This window comes from Pangasianodon hypophthalmus, chromosome 7, assembly GCF_027358585.1.
Source record: "Pangasianodon hypophthalmus isolate fPanHyp1 chromosome 7, fPanHyp1.pri, whole genome shotgun sequence".
Classification (NCBI taxonomy): Eukaryota; Metazoa; Chordata; class Actinopteri; order Siluriformes; family Pangasiidae; genus Pangasianodon; species Pangasianodon hypophthalmus.
Window position 1 is genome coordinate 3,572,372 of NC_069716.1, and position 15,539 is coordinate 3,587,910.

The window sequence follows — 15,539 nt, forward strand, 5'->3', positions numbered from 1 at the left end:
ACCCCGGATGGTGACTATAGGGTGTATAGGGCCAAGTCTGTGTGTAACTGGTTCATTCACATTTACATTATTTATAATTAATTATTTGGAATTTTGTACATACAAGTTGAATGACGAGAGCAATTAAAATAAACAAGGAGACGTTATTGTAGGCACACGTGATCGTATAATAAACCACATTTTCCATTCTGTCATAATATCTTTGTCATGATATCTCTGCAACACCAAAACACACAGGATTTATTACTCCATCAAACTGTACTATCTGTGTGTCAGACAGATTCTTATATGCATCTTATACAGCTGCTATAAATAATCAATTAGTATCCCAGACCTGTCCCCCAATCATCAGCTTTTATTGTTTTAAAGGATTTCATGACTCTTTTTGGGAGCTAAGCTCCATCTGGCTCTGCTGTAACTTCAACACTGCTGTCAGGTTCTTCAATATTAAAAGTCAAAAGCCAAAAATCAAACGCATTACTCTGGCCCAAATGACCTTTATTAAATAGGAAATATTTCATATAAATAAGTTGAATCCCAAGGGCAATTAAAATAAACAATGAGATGTTAGTGTAGGCACATGTGAGAGTAAAAGTAACCCACATTTTCCATTTTGTCACAACATCATTGTCATGATATCTCTGTGCAACACCAAAACACAAATATGGAAATATGTGGGGTAGATGTAGGCAGATCACAATACCATGTGCTTCCTTATCATGTCTTTTTTTTTTAAAATTACAACCAATCATGTCATATTCTGGGGCGTGCTCAGTACAGACCGCCTATAGTATAAATATAAATTCATACCATGCTTCAAGCGCATTCATATTCTGCTGATAAATGAGATACAAACACTGTAGAATTTCTATGAAATGAAAAATGACTGGATTTTGGATTTTAATTTTGATCCTCAGCATCATGTGTAAGTAATATGAGCAAATTATTCCCATGTAGTTTGATGTATTTTGAAAAAAATCTATGGAGCTTATTACTCTAAACCACCTTTGTGTAAGCTGTATGTGGAAGAAACTCCAATATTTATTTCTTTAATGTAATGTTTAATAACTCCTTGTGTATATTGATTTAAGAAATACTTTCATTATCTAATTAATCAGGTTTTTTTTCTAGATACAGTCCAACCTGGTAGACGCTGGGTTACTGCACAATCCCCCACAGAGTCACCAGTTTATCAGCCTGATGAAGAGCTCAGTGTGGATATCGGAGACTCGGCTACTCTGCGGTGTTGTATTTCTGAAAAAGTAGTTGGGATGATAGCCTGGTTTAAGCAACCAAACAGAAAACAGCCTCAGATTATAGTCAAAATCTTTCAAAATGTTGGAGGAACATTTTCTATTGAATTCCAAAATCCTGGTTTCCAGACAGAAAAACATTTAAACTGCTTCAATACGACCATTTTAAACATCACTCAGTCTGACGAAGCCATGTACTACTGTGCACTGACGAGACCAAACTTTGTGTTTGCAGATGGAACTTATTTAAAAATTAAAGGTAGGATTTCCACTAAAATTGATTAAGCTACTGGTTTAATGTAGTGATTTTTTTTCCTTATTATCATTAGCATGTTCAACCTGGAAGACAAATAATAGTGAAGTAGTGAAATGCTAACTGTGTTTTCTTCAACAACACTGAGTTACAGACTTTTAGTGAATCATGATAAATGTTCATAGGTGAGCATGTTACTATTGCATCAGAAACATCTACACCAGCTCTGTGTGATAATTCAGTGGTGTGTGAACCAACACTGCATGGAAACAGGACAAACATGAACACACAGGAGAAAACAGGTAAGATGTTGTATAATTTAGTGTTAATTAATTATCCTTAATTCATAAAGCATACTTTGCCTAGAAAATAATTTGTGCTAATATAAATATAATGTGATTAAATAACATTCTTAGAAAAGACTAGATCTCTACATTCGACAGTGCTCGGTTTGGGAACGGCTTTGGGCTTTTGTGCACTTCTGATTTTCTGCCTCATTTATTTCCTACTGAGGAGAAGAAAATGTGATAAAAGTAAGTGCTTTTGTCATCAGATAATAATTCCAGTTACTTTTATTTCTATTAAAAATCACTAATAGGTGTGTATTTGTATTAACAGTAAATGCTTCTATGGAAGATTCTCCAGGAACAAGTCAGGTACGTGTACAATAAAAAAAAATAGTGCTGATTTTTATACTATTGCATATTCTACAGATAATTCTGTTTTTTTTTTCTTTTCTTTGTTTTGTTGTGTTTTTTTCTCTAGATACCACTGTGTCTCCTTTACTACTCACTACTAATTTTCCTTCGTGTGAAATGTTGCTACATTCAGATACTTATATATCCTTATAATGTTCTAGATGTAATTTATACAGTCAGTTTGATCAAATGTGCCCAACAATCCTGAGCTTTTCTGTTGATGAACAGTAGCTGTGTAGTTAGTGTGTACAGTGCAGTTACCCATATTGTATGGTTATTACTTTGAGTTGGAGTTATTATTATGGTTTTGCATTATTTTTTCAGGAAACTGAAGCTGAAAAACTGAATTATGCAGCTTTGCAATTCTCTAAGAGGAAAGCCACAACTCCAAAAAGAAAATCTGGCTCGTCAGATGAGTGTGTGTACTCCGATGTGAATAAAACTGTAAGATGTAACATGAATAATTATTAACAGATGGTGAAACACATGGCAAAAACACTGAAAATGTGGTAGCAAGTTGAAATTATGCAAATTTATTCTGTATTTTTCATTACAAGCTTATAGTCACTAAAAGATTATTAAACCTACATTTTTGCTCATCTCAAGCTTGACAGATAATTTATCCTCTTACAGAGAAGTGTATTGCTAGAAGCAGAATTACTGTATATGCCAATAATAAAAAAAAAGTGAAGCCTAGAAAATAATCTTGTTTACAATAATCTCATAATAATAAATATTAAATAAATTTGCCCATATTCAGGATACTGTTTTTTTTTTTTTTTACTGCAGTTAAACTTCCATGCCACAGGTTTTATCTATTTTTACTGTCTACTGTCTTATTGTTAACCTTAACCAACTTGTGAAAAATCTGTATAACCTGTATATATGTATATATGTGTGTGTGCTTGTGTGTATATATATATATATATATATATATATATATATATATATATATACACACACACATATGAATGACTAAAAGGTTGCACTTTTTGTGGTATCATCTGTATGACTCAGACTGAAGACACAATAAATGTACAGTTTAATTGAAGATTTAACAAAAATCTTAAACATTATCCTAAAATTTCCGAGTTTAAACAAAAGTTATGTTCTATTATTGGTGCATTTTCAAAAAGGGAGTGTGTAGGCCTTAAACCTAAGTCAAGCACTGTGACTACTACATGAACTGGGGACAGGGCTTGTTGTATTCATGCACCTCTGTGCTTGTGTTTCCAGTTCTAGTGAAAGGACACGGAAAATCATGCCTTGTAAATGTGATGCCAAGAAATACCAAAGTAGTTTTCTTTGTTATTTAGTGTTGAGTAAATCTCTTCAAACACATTTTACATTAACAAAAGTGAAGTATCAAGCAACAAAGATTGAGACTTTATCATTTATTGTGCAGTCTAGGATTTTCATTTTTTTGTTGCATTCTCACAAAAGGTTTAAAGGTATAAACAGAGCATTTTTTAAATGGTGCTGGTTATACAATACATAATGTAAAGGAGCCAAGTGATATATCTACTTTTGAGTCCTGAGGGCCTAACATTTATGACATTTACATTCTGGAAAAAGAAGCTGTTAGAGAGTCTGTTGGTTGTGGCTCAAATGCTGCAGTACCTCTTACAAGATGCTAGTAGGCAGAAGAGACTGCGGTTGTGATGGATACAAACTTTGGATATTCTATATGCTCTATATGTTTCCCATACTGGAGGTAGATTCCTGATAAGGGGTCAAAACTAATGACAGCTTTGATTTCTTCAGCTTTCTGAGACAGTGTAGGTATAGCTAGGCTTTCTTGACCAAAGAGGATGTGCTGGTGGTTTGTTTGAGGCCTAGGAGGTTGTAGTTGAGACGCTTTCAACAAACGATCTGCAAATGGTTTGTTGAGTGTGTTCTGTTTCCTGTCACCTGATGACAACAATAATTTCCTTGGTTTTGCTAACATTTACAGTTTTTTATGAGCACCAGAATGTAAGAGGGACACCTCTTCTGTCTTTTCATATTGGCATGAGAAAAAAAGTGTTGTGTGATGAAGATGAGCACTTTCAATGCACTGTTTGTGTTTTAGTGACCAAATAATGCAGTCAGTGGTTGCTAGGAGGGACATCAGCAGCTACTATTATAATAGCAATAAACTCCCTAGGCAGTTAGAATAAATCATTGGCAAGTATTTAACCTGTGTGGGCCAGAATTTGGTAGTAACAGTGCACCAGGTGATGTTTATCTAGAGGCCTATGATGACACCTTGCTCTTACCAGATAGAGCAGTTCTGTCACCATGGAACAAAATGAAGCCATCTATCATCATGACCAGTACAACCAGGTGATCTTCCTATTGATAAGATTTGACAATCTTCTATAAAAACAATCATCATGATAACTGACAAAGAATTGAAAAAATAAATGCAACCACCCTAGAGTCCATGGAACTGGTCCAAACCTGTCTGCCCCTGGAGGAACATGTCAGAAGAATATGGAAAAGTCTATGTCTTTAATAAAGAGAATCTAGACATATGCTAGCTTTCTAGCTGCCTGAAGAGGCCTGGACCTCAGAGTCAATTGGGAAGAAACATTTCACATGATTTAGCTAACTCATTTAACATTTAAAATGTGATTGAGTTTGGATGGTGTTGCTATTCAGGTTGCTTGCATGACCAACTTTAGGACTACAGGTAACTTTATAGCAGAACACCTGGTTTGAGTCTGCAAAATCCATGTGAGAACCTGTTCCCCTCCTCTCCATGTCTAGGCTGTGGATGGTAGACCTCTGGGATCAAAATGAGTTCTGTTTTAAATCCAACCACTGACAGTCCAGATTCACCCTATCAATTCAGAGACTATTACCATTTTTGTTGTTGTCGCACATGGACATTATGTCATCCCAAGGATAATCAAGAGGTTGGAGATAGCTGTTCACTGAGCTGATCAGACATGATGTCTCCAGTTCCACTGCAGCTCTACCTACATAGTAATTCTTCAAGCAAAGGAAATGAAGACTGAGCCTACAGAGCACCATCATCTGGCCCAGGTCTTTAGCTAGAAAGGTGCCACCAAACTCCCACTATACAGACTCTGGGATTGTGCTCTCAACCTGCTGCCAGGGGCCAATTCTCCAAGTTGCTACATCTACCTTCTCTCCATCAAAGATGTTGCTGCTATGGATGAGTCCTAGGACAGGGCTCCGTTTGAAATACCAAGTAACCTGTGTCTGTTGGCCTTGTCTTCTTCATGGAGAAAAAGGACAGAGGACTGTGATCGTGTATTGATTGCCATGGAAATAACCAGGTCACATAGAAATTCCCAGCACTTGCTGCCTTTGGTGCCGGCCACACTGTTTCACGTTCTTGAGTGTGTACAACCTCATACACATCTGGAGGGGGATGAGTGGAAAACTGTCTTCTCTACAGCCACTGGGCACCATGAATACTTCGTGATGCTGTACGGTTTGACAAATGCCCCTACTGTATTCCAGGTATCTATTAGCCAGGTGCTCTATGACATGCTCCACTAGTGGTTTACATTGTTGATATTAAGATTTACAGTTTCTTTTTCACATGCACATTCATAGCACTTTCATAGCTGAGGAGATGACATCTTGGTGTATCTTGGGAAGATGGGGAGTGGGGGGGCTCCCAGGATGTGCCATGATTTGGCCTGTTACATGTTTAAAAATTTTTGGCTGCTTTTAAGTATAAAGTCTTGAAAGCACATTCAGCTTTTCCAATGATGACCTGCATGGGCCACTATAGATGTGTTATTTAGTTCATTGCAGGCATTGAAACAGATATATATTACTCCATAATAATAAAGCATACAAACCCTGTATCAGACAGAGTCTCATATGTGGTTTATACAGCTGCTGTGGCCAGATAATGAGTTCACCAAAGCAGCCAAACTGATTAAACACAGTAATCAGGCCTACAGATCCCTTCTGAGATCAAACAAACAACCAATACTGTAGAAACACATAAAATCACTGATACTGATGTACAGTACAGTTTTTGTACACTACAATGCTAAAATGCTTCAGCAGAATTGGGTAGTTTGGACTTTTTGTACAACCAAAACTATAAATAGAATAAATATATAATTATTATACAAAACTCTCTGTAAAATACAGAAATGAATGAGCAATTTTCTGTTTAGAATAGTAACCCCTGTGTGTCATTGTTCTAAAATGGGGTAGAGATGGCTTCTTGATTTTATATAAGCTTTTATATAAGCCACTGCAAAAGAATAATTGCTATAAATTATAAATCATCAGTAACCCAGACCTGTCCTCCAAAAGTCCTCCAAAAGCTTTTAAAGGATCTCATGTCTATTTTGGGGGTACAAAGCTCCACTGGCTCCCCGTCAGGCCTTCAGTAATACTAGCACCTGTGAAATGCCAAAATTCAAATGCACTACTCCAGCCCAGATGACCATTACTATATAGGCATGATTTTGTACAGACAATTTGAATACGGAGAGCAACTTTTGTAGCAAAATTTGTGTAGGTGCACGTGAGTGTACAATTAAACCACATTTTCCATTCTGTCATAACATCTTTGTCATGATATCTCTGTGCAACACTGAAACACAAATATGGAAAAAAAAATGTAGGGCAGATGTAGGTCAGAATACAATATGCTTGCATATCACGTCATATTCTGGGGCGTGCTCAGTACAGACCACCTATAGTATAAGCATAAATTCAGACCATGCTTCAAGCGCATTCATAGTCTGTTGATAAATGAAATACAAACACTGTAGAATTTCTACGAAATGAAAAATGACTGGATTCTGGATTTTAATTTTGGTCTTCACCTCCATGTGTAAGTAATATGAGCAAATTATCCACATCTTGTTTGATGTATTTTAAAAAAAATCTATAAATCAATTATAAACCTTTTTTTTGTCGTTACACATAGAAGGACTTACCAATATTTTTCCTTTACCATCTTTAATGTTTAATTTTATCTTTAATAAGTCTTCATATACATTTATTACTTAATTAATGCCTTTGCTTTTCTAGATACAGTCCAGCCTGGTAGACGCTGGGTTACTGCACAATCCCCAACAGAGTCACCAGTTTATCAGCCTGATAAAGAGCTCAGTGTGGATATCGGAGACTCGGCTACTCTGCAGTGTTGTGTTTCTGAAAAAATAGTTGGGATAGTTGTCTGGTTTAAGCAACCAAACAGAAAAAAACCTCAGACTATGGTCATGGTATATAAAAGTGGTGAAGAAAAGTTTTACATAGAATCGCAAAACTCTCGTTTCCAAATAGAAACATATGGAAACTGTTTCAATACGACAATTTTAAAAACCATGCAGTCTGATGAAGCCGTGTACTACTGTGCACGCAGATCCCCATATACAGTGTTTGGAGATGGGACTTATTTAAAAATTAAAGGTAGGATTTCCATTAAAATTGATTATGCAACTGGTTTAATGTAGTGATGTTATGTTCTTCATCACAATTAGCATGTTCAACCTGTAAAAAAATTGTTAAACTTTAACCACTAGACATTTAGTCAGACATTTAGTCAGTGAATCATAAAAATGTTTATAGATGGGCATGATGTGAGTGCATCAGAAACATCGAAACCAGCTCTGTGTGACAATTCAGTGGTGTGTGAACCAACACTGCATGGAAACAGCACTAACATGAACACACAAGAGAAAACAGGTAAGATGTCTTATAGTTCACCATTAAATAATTATCCTAAATTCATCATGCAATATTTGCCTAGAAAATTATTTGCGCTGATGTAAATGTAATGTGGTGAAATAACAGTATCAGAAATGACTAGATCTCTACATTCGACAGTGCTCGGTTTGGGAACGGCTTTGGGTTTGTGTGCACTTCTGATTTTCTGTCTCACTTATTTCATACTGAGGAGAAGAAAATGTGATAAAAGTAAGTGCTTTTGTGATCTGATAATAATTTCTTCAATGTACTTCAGTTCAGTTCTATTAAAATGATTAAAAAATTGCATTTCTGTATTAATAGCGAACACTTCTATAGAAATTAATCCAGCAACGAGGCAGGTGCGTGTGCAAGAAAATATGGTGATTATTTTAGACTATTATATACTGTTTGAGTAATTCCGTTTTTTTCTGTAGATATGACAATGTTTACTTTAGTCATGCTTGAGTCTCCCTACTGATCACTGTTCACTATGTATATTATTAATCTGATGTTACAGTCATATACTGCTACTTATAATGGTTTTAATATAATTTATACAGTCACTATGCTCAGGTTCATACAAAATCTATTTTTATTTTTATTTTTACTTAATTTCCAGCAAACTGAAGCTGAAACACTGAATTATGCAGGTTTGCAATTCGCCAAGAGGAAAGCCAAAGCTGAAAAAAGGAAAACTGGCTTATCGGAGGATTGCGTGTACTCTGATGTGAAATAAAACTGCATGTTTTATGCAACATAAATGATCACAGGTTTTTTCTTTTGTACACATGTTTAAATAAATTTCTTTTTTTAAGTGTGCAAATTTTAACCTCGATTAACAATTAACACTATCAACACTATGGTATAAAATAAAACAAAATAAAAATTAGTATTACACCTATGTTGACTTTAATAAATGTAAGTAAGTGTAAAAAGATGTTAATGAACTCAACTAAAAAATGAATAGACAGATCAAATAAATGCACAATATACAGTATAATTAGTTCCTTTTTGTAGCTAAACTTCAATTGTAAGCTACTTCAGATAAAATTGCCTGCCGAATGAGTAAATGTAAATGGATTTTTTTTGTTGTTGTTCATATGTCTGTTTCTGTAGATTGGTGTAAAGAAGCACAGCTTACATTAACTCGGTTGTAGTATCTAACAGACTCTTGTCCTGAATTTGATTTTTCAGTTTACAGTATGTCTTTTTGACTCTGCTGGATTAGGAACATTTGTGTGTTGTGTCCAGTGTCCTGTTTTATGACAGTAACAGTGTCCAGAATATTATGGATATAAAACAAACATGTTTTACCCACTATCAGCAATTAAATAAGGAAAAAATGAAGTAAGTGTTCCATGTCAGTGCTGGATTTGGTGCCAAACTCCAGTTCCCAGAATGCCTTGTGGCCTACAAACATGGCCACCACAGACTATGATTCCCATCTCTCACCCTCACTCACCGGACTTCTAATCATGCACACCTATTCCCAATCACACCTACACCTATATAAACAGACCATGGCCATTCACCCAGTTGAAGAGTAATGCTCAGTAGCTCACTGTCTTTTTGTTTGTTTGTCCTGCTATTCTGGTGATCGCCTGAATCTCTGCCTGTTTCTAACCTTGACCTTGTTTCACATTTTAGATTGTTTGTTTGATTTTTTTTTTTTAAATGAGTGCACTTGTTTGGTGATGCATTTACTGTGAGACTATAAGTTACTTTAAAATAAAAAATGTCACAACATTTCATTTACTCCTAGCAGTTCACTTAGACCCATTAATTACTTAAACTTTCTAATTCTAGAAATTCATTTCTTGATGTTTGACCAAAAAATGTTAATACAGTTTGCTCAAAAGCCTTTGACTGTCAGTGTGTATATATAAATGTTTAGAATATAAAGACTTACAAAATATATGTGCACAAAGATAGTGTTGATTTGTTTCATACATCATTAGAGCAGTTAACCACAAGAGCAGGAAATGAATTTTTTCACACATGTTCACTTAAACATATAAAAAAGATCTAAAAAGCATTTGTAGTTAGTTTTATAACAATGTGCATAATTCTGGCATTAACGCTTCAGCACATGCACTTTGAAAATGTCGCAGTATACATATAAAGGACACTTCAAGTGTGTAGATTTTTTTTTGTCACTGTACATCATTATAAACAAAGTTAACTGCATGAAGAGAATGTTTGGTGGCTGTGCAGAACTTTGCACAGAAAGAATTACACACCTGGATTCTCATTTAATAGATTAGATTTTAGCCGTCAGATCTAACATCGTGGTCAGCCATCACTGGGTGTGAGAAAACTGACCACAGATGTGTAATAAACTTCTGAAAAGTAAACCTTAAAAACAGAACAGAATGAATAAATTAAACTAATTAAATTAGAAATATAATCTAGGTAGCAGACGACACTTCAGAGTAAAGACAGTCTTCAGGTTTTTCTCTCTTTCTTGCCACTCTTTTAGTATTCTTCTTATTGAAATGTAAAGCAGCATAATTCAGCTCCACTGCATCATGATCCTGTGAGAATGATCATACAAACGTTCAAATTTTAGATTACAGCTATCTGAATCATCCGAGTGAAATCTAGTAGTTTGTTCACAAGTGCATGAAGACACAATTTAAGCTTACTTACCTGATTGGGTGTTTTCTCTGCCACAGAATCTCGTTGAGATCTCACTGTAGAAAGAAAAAATATATTAACACATACCTTTTTTTGTTTGGTCACATTGTTAGTCACTATTCACTAAGTCGTAATCTTTTATGTGGGCACAGCTCCACTGTGTGAATATGTTTGGTAATTTCATAACATTTATGTATTCAAAGGAAGAAAAATTCAAATCAAAATGTTTACGGTAGTTAATAAATTATAAATTCATAAAACAGGTTTTATCTGAGTCACTTTTATTTTTGCTTTATCTGACAGACTGTTCTGTCTGTCATTTCATATGGTACACTATATAATATTATAATTATCTTAGGGAGCATATACAGTGAAAGCCAAACATGCGTTATATAAGAAGCAATATATATACATATATATATATATATATATATTTGTTGGAATGTCAGGAATCTACACAAAGTATTCTATAATATTGAAGTGGAGAGAAAAATTAATATAATTTGCAAAATTGTTTGCACTTCTGTATGTTGCAGACTCACCTCTGAATTGTTCACAGTTCCTCTTTTTACAGATTATAAATGCTTGAACAAAGATCACAACCACACACAGTGCCACCACTACTGCAAAGTAGATCACTTCAGGACCTAAAGAATCACTGATCATGTTAACAGTTTAAAAATAAATAACTAAAGAGAAAAATTATGGATGCCATTTTTTTTGTTGTTGAAACACAAATAATATTCACACATTTTGTACCAACCAAATTCTGGAACGTTCTTCAGCTGTACTCGTGTCCCGTTCCCAAAGATGATCTTCCCACACACAGCCACAGCGCAGTAGTAAGTGCCAGTATCATTGAGGCTGAGGATGTTCTTGGAGAAGTTGTACACACTGGTGTGTGTAGAAGAGCTGCTCTCACACTGATGGCTGCTGTTGTGATGAGTGTAAATGATTTGAGGATGGGATTGTGATGGAGCAGCTCTGAACCAGAGCACTTGGAGATCTGCTGCTCTGCTCTCAGAGAGAACCGAGCACTGCAGAGTCACTGACGCTCCTGCAGGAACCGAGTTCAACACACTGCTCTGTAATACTGACACTTTTACATCTCCATCACCTGTTGAGTGTAATACAGATGGCGTGAGATCTGAGCTGTTTTTATGTATATTTACCAGTAAACATTTTATTGCCTGTGATTTAATGTTTAATTTATCACAGATGACAAAAGTACAATAAGGATTGTGGCTACAGGATTGCTTTTTTAAGACAAAAAACAGTCTCAATGTAATATCACTATCAATGCCCTCTTGTTCCACTGCCTATCCAACCAATATTTTAAAACTTTATTATCCATAATGCTGATGCATCTAATATTAATCATTTGGGATTGTTAAATCAAGACAATAATATGCTGAGAATAACTTACTCAATATCCTCTGTGTGCACAAATCTGTGGTGGCCTACAAAACCTTCCACATGGTGGAACATGAATTGCATGAGAGTGCTTTTCTTACTGTACTCTTTTAGTCTTTAGTCCAAAACATTTTTTTTTTTTTTTTTTTGTAAATGAAACATAGGTATAATTCACAAAGTAACTGTTTTGGAGTTATGTTTTCAATGTGGACTTCTTAGAACATCTGCAGTCAAAGACATTTACATTTTTAGGGATAAATCTAAATCTACAGCTTTGTTTGAATATCTGTAAAGCTGTCCATTGTTAAAAGCACAATATAAATAAACTATAATTGAATTAAAATTAATTTAAATCAATTTAAATTAATAAAAATCAACATGACCATAAATTGGTTCAATTCACACTGCCAGGGATTTTATTTTATTTATTTTTTTTTTTTGAACACATGTTTTTTTTTTTATGTATTATTACAGTTTAATCACCTTTATTACCAAAGACTAAGACAAAATGCTACAGAATAGCAATTAAATTAAAAAAAAAAAAACTAAACCTTTCTGGAATGTATTAGCTTATTATTTATGAAGTCAGTTAAATATAGGGTGTTCAAAAACTTTTGACTGGCAGTGTGTACTGTCCAAACAGTTTTGATTTAGTTATTTACCTGTTACAGCCAAGAGTGTTCCACCGGATAATGTAACATCATCAAGGTAAGATTGTTCACAGTAGTAAAGTCCTCCATGTTCTTTTTTTACATGTGAGATTGTCAGAGAAATGCCGTTATCAGTCACATCCATATTAAATCCTGACGTCTTGAACGTGGAGGAAATTTTGACTTCCTTATATGTTATTCTTTCTCCCACTTTTTGAGGCATTTCTCCAAATATTTGTTTGTACCAAAACACACTTTCAGCCCTATTCATGCCTCCAAATGGGCAGTTAAGAGTAACACGTTCTCCAGACTTCACTGAGATAAATGATGGTCTGGAAAAATCCACAGATTGGGCTGGAGCTAGAAAATAAATTTATTTTTAGTAGTAGTAGTAGTAGTAGTAGTAATAATAATAATAATAATGATAATAATAACAATAGAATAACTAATAAGAATTACAATATCTAAAATATGTTTTATGTAAAAACCCTTTAAAACTCACTTATTATGTTCAGAGATAGGACAAGAATCCACAGTGGTGTCATCTTCAGAGATGAAATAACACTCAGGTCGAGCTGCTGACAAGTGGTCAAATGCCAAAGCATCAAGGGTTTTGTTCTTGAGACTTTCATCTGATTGGCTGCTTCAAGTCATGAGCTAAATTTCCTTTTCAGCTATGTTTCCTTGTTTGTACCACAATTTACTTCAGCAGAAGCCTGTGGTGAAACAGAGCAACAAAAAACTATGAAACCTGTTACGTTTTTGTTTGATATTTCTTCTAAAGTACCTGAACTGTTACCTATGTGTGTCCAATGAGATGTAACTAAATCAAGATAAAAATAAAAATATTAAGAAAAGTTTGAAGGCAGGTCAGAGATTAACATGTACGTTTACAAAGCCGCCCAGAGCACTCGAGAATTTGAGATTTTAGATATAGCCTGTGTCTATCTTGTTTCTTGCAGAGGCACCAGAATATAATATGCATTGTACTGCTCCTGAATCCAACCCTCAAACCATACAAACCTCACCACAAACAGAGATTTCAGCTACAGTAAGTCAGTACAGTAAGTATCATCAGTTCACTCGAATTCTTGTGTTTGTCTTTTTTTGTTTCATATACACCGATCATAACGTTATGACCACTGACAGGTGAAGTGAATAATATTGATTATCTCGTTACAATAGCACCTGTCAAGGGTTGGGATATATTAGGCAGCAAGTGACCAGTCGGTTCTCAAAGTTGTTGTGTTGGAAACAGGAAAAAATGGGCAAGCGTAAGGATTAGAGAGACTTTGACAATGGCCAAATTGTGATGGCTAGATGACTGGGTCAGAGCATCTTTAAAATGGCAGGCCTTGTGGGGTGTTCCCAGTATGCAGTGGTTAGTACCTACCAAAAGTTGTCCAAGGAAGAAAAACCGGTGATCTAGCAACAGGGTCATGGGCACCCAAGGCTCACTGAATGTAGTGGGGAGTGAAGGCTAGTCCGTCTGTTATGATCCCACAGAAGAGCTATTGTATCACAAATTGCTGAAAAGTTAAAGCTGGCTGTGATAGAAAGGTGTCAGAACACACAGTGCTGCGCAGCTTGCTGGTTATAGGGCTGTGTAGACACAGACCTGTCAGAGTGCCCATGCTGACCTCTGTCCACTGCCAAAAGAGCCTACAATGGACAGGTGAGCATCAGAACTGGACCACGGAGCAATGGAAGAAAGTGGCCTGGTCCGATAAATCACATTTTCTTTTACATCATGTGGAAGGCCGGGTGCGTGTACATCGTTAACCTGGGGAAGAGATGGCACCAGCATGCACTATGGGAAGAACACAAACTGGCGGAGACAGTGTGATGCTCTGGGCAATGTTCTGCTGGGAAACTTTGGGTCCTGGCATTCATGTGAATGTTAATTTGACACATACCACCTACCTAAACATTGTTGCAGACCAGGTACACCCCTTCATGGCAACGGTATTCCCTAATGGCTGTGGCCTCTTTCGGCAGGATAATGCTCCCTGCCACACTGTAAAAATTGTTCAGGAATGGTTCGAGGAACATGACAAAGAGTTCAAGGTGTTGACTTGGCCTCCAAATTCCCCAGATCTCAATCCAATTGAACATCTGTGGGGTGTGCTGGCCATCAAGTCCGATCCATGGAGGCCCCACCTCGCATCTTACAGGACTTAAAGGATCTGCTGTTAACGTCTTTGTGCCAGATTCCACAGCACACCTTCAGGGATCTAGTGGAGTCCATGCCTCAACGGGTCAGGGCTGTTTTGGCAGCAAAAGGGGGACCAACACAATATTAGGCAGGTGGTCATAATGTTATGGCTGATTGGTGTATTTTGGCCAACCGTGACACTGTCCAAAATAAATAATAATAATTAGTATAAATAAACCAACAAATTAATGAAGACGATTTCCTGATAAATAAAACCTACATTTTCAAACATTTGCATATACAGACGGGGCCTTTACGAGGTTTTAGACATCTTTAGGCAGACTGAATGTTTTTACTGCTGAATTTTTTTTAAACTGGCTCTTTACCAACATGATCTTTGTGGAACTCCAAGGCAAGCCTACAAAGTAAATACAATCATTTTCACATCATTTTGGCAAAATATTTTTAGGGCAGTATAAAGTTGATGTCCTGAAGTATATTACAGGAACAAAAAATTGGTGGTAAAAGCTGTTGTTTTTTTTTTTCAACAACAACCACATATGAGTTTTCGCAGGCCACCTCACAATTATATATGAAGTCTGGGGAAACAGTAGTGTCCTATATACTGTATCTATGCATAGTATGCGCGTGTGTCTATGTATACAGCATATATCTATATCTTAAGTCACAATCTGTCTAAATATTCTATCTTTACATCTACACTCTTTTCCCCTTTCTTATGTTTTCTTATTTTTGTTTCTTTTCTGTCCTGTTTTCTTCTTTCCTCTCCTCTCTACAGTCTAA

At 35.8% G+C, this 15,539-nt stretch overlaps 1 long non-coding RNA gene across 1 annotated transcript; it reads left to right on the top strand.

Moving 5' to 3' along the window:
- The first annotated feature begins 1,675 nt into the window (after window positions 1-1,675).
- LOC117597655 (uncharacterized) lies at window positions 1,676-2,980 on the top strand. The gene is made up of 3 exons (XR_008302042.1): window positions 1,676-2,039; window positions 2,125-2,162; window positions 2,529-2,980. It is a non-coding gene; the product is annotated as an uncharacterized LOC117597655 (long non-coding RNA).
- The last annotated feature ends 12,559 nt before the right edge of the window (window positions 2,981-15,539 follow it).